Consider the following 2,763-nt stretch of genomic DNA (forward strand, 5'->3'; position numbering starts at 1 on the left):
GGCTTCACATCTATCACATAACACTATCTTTACGCTTTGCAAAAAAGTATTTTATATTTATATAGGCTTTCAAGGCTCCTCCCTAAGGCCTTTTTTAAAAAGTCATATACTACTTGCAGTATGTATTGGTGGAGAAATTTCTTACACAAGAGCGTCCTCAAACTGGTGAAATCACAGGTCCTTTTTATTTTCATATGTAGACATATATAAATATGTATATGTAAATATTTACACATATTTCATACATAAACTCGAAGTCATATATACACATATATAAATATTAATATACCTGCAGAAGTGTGTATACAGAGGTGTGTGTGTGTGTGTGTGTGTGTGTGTGTATGTGTGTATAATGATTTCAAGTTTTACAAAATTCTTTCTTTACAACAACCTTATGAGGTACCATAGGCACAATTAGTCCCACTTTACAAATAAAAAAACTAAAACTCAGAGAAAGTAAGTGAATTCCTCATGGTCACTCACTTAAGTGTGAGAATTGAGATTTGAAGCCTTTTATATACAAGTATAGAGACCTTTCCAACATGTTATATTCTCTTCATTCTAGGCTTTCACACTGCTTTCTCCTCCTATCTCTAATGGCCACTTTTCAGTCTGTTTTGCTAGTTCTTCATCAATGTAACACATACAATTAACGAGTGTGATATAGACGTGTCACTCTGAATGTCTCTAAAATCTCTATTATGGCCTGCCTTTTCTTTTTGCTGTGTACTACATCACTTGGGGATTGCAACAGCTCTCATGGGTTAAATTATTATCTCTACAGAAAAGAATCCTTGATGTATATATGTAGCCCTAGTTTCTCTGATGAGCTACAGTCACACACCTCTAACTGCCTCTTACAAGTTTCAAGATGGATGCCCCAAAAGGCATTTCAAACTCAACATGTACAAAATAGAACGCATTATCTTTCTCCTCCAAAAGATCCTTCTCCCTTTTGAACTTTCCCATTCTTTTTGAGGCCATGATCATTTTCTCAGGTACACATGCTCACAACCTTGAGGCCATTCAAATATTCTTACTCCTACTCACCCCATATTTCTAACCCATTGGTAACTTGCCATTCCTACATTTCCAACATTTCTCTTGTTTTCTCCTTTCCACTCCTACTGCCACAAACTTAGTTCTGGCCCTCATCACCTCTTTCCTGGACTACCACTAATTGATTTTCTAGCCTAAATGTCAGCCACTTCTTTTTCATATGGTATTTGAAATGTGTAAGAGGCATGCAATTTTCTTCTTTATACAATTCAATTTAAGAAATGTTTCATTAAGAAGTCCTTATTTTGGTGGCTAGTTTCTTCTACATATTAATGAAGTCATTTAAATTGGGTATTGAGGAGAAAGTCTTAAACAGATTTGGTGCCAAATAAAAGATTAAAATTAGCTGTAAAAAATAAATAAGCTATAATTAATTCAATGCATTTGACTGAATTAACTCACTCACTCACTCACTCACTCACTAACTAATTCATTCACGAATGCTTGCACTAATTCCACAGATCAAATCATTATAGAATCACAGAATATTAGGGTTGAAAGGCAACTCAGTAGCAAACCATACCAAGATCTAAGCCTCACTATAATATAACTGAAAAGCCATCATCATATGTGTTGGCCTCTTGAAGGCCTTAAATAAGACACTCAAAAGACTGAGAGAACATTCTTCATTACAACCTTTTCTGACTGTGACTAACTTTATTAATAGCTTCTCCTAGATTTTTTTTCATCTCTTTGAGTACTTTTTGGTTCCCTTTTTCTTCATCTTGCTTTTATGGGTATGTACACTGAGTGTAGAAATCCCCACTTATCCTATATCTGTCTTTTTAGTTACATTTACACATCCAAACAAAAACACACACAATGCCTCACCAGCAGGCATTGTGACAACAGGAAGGGATCACAGGTTTTAGAAGCAAAGGTCCTACATTAAAATTCAAGCTCTGATCCTTGCTACCTATGTTTCCTTGGGAAGTGAAAGACCAGAGGGTAAATCTCTGGTTCTTAGGTTCTATCTTTCAAATGACAGTTTTGGAGTTCACTGTGCCTGGTGGTCTTTAAATAAAGGGTAGAAAGTTGTGGAGGTGTGTCTACACTGGGTGACATATCACCTTTTAGGTCCATTTTCATCGTTCTTGTGATCTTTTTACAAAGTAATAATAAAGAAAATAAAGCAACATTTATGTAGCACTTTGAAGTTGAAAAATCCTTACATATATTATCTAGTTTGACCTTTCACAACAATTTTGTGAAATAGGTTGTATTATTTTCCTCATTTTATAAATGAGAAAATGGAAGCTTAAAGAGATAAAGTAACTTACCTAGGGTCATACAGTTATTGCATATCTAAGATGGGACTTGTACTATTTCCCCCCATTTTACAGATGAACATACTGAGACTTATAGAGCTAAAGTAACTTCCCTAGTGATGTAAGTATAGCTGTTTCCCATACATAAACCAAGAATTCTTTCTCTTTGTGTACTTTTGCAAAAGCTGACATCTTCCCCTGCCCACTCCCAATCTGGAATGTACTTCCTTTTTGTTTCTACCCCATACAACCCTAGATAACTTCAAAACACTCTTCAGGTGCCAAATTCTACATCAGATATTTTCAGTGGGTTTGGGGTCCCAAAGATTTGACCTCATGAAATGTAAGGTGTTACTGCACTATTTGGACTTCAATAGTACATATATAGAAGTGTTTTGTGTTAGTAGAGAGGAAATTCACCATGATAAAATCACAA

Source organism: Trichosurus vulpecula, chromosome 6, assembly GCF_011100635.1.
Source record: "Trichosurus vulpecula isolate mTriVul1 chromosome 6, mTriVul1.pri, whole genome shotgun sequence".
Taxonomy (NCBI): domain Eukaryota; kingdom Metazoa; phylum Chordata; class Mammalia; order Diprotodontia; family Phalangeridae; genus Trichosurus; species Trichosurus vulpecula.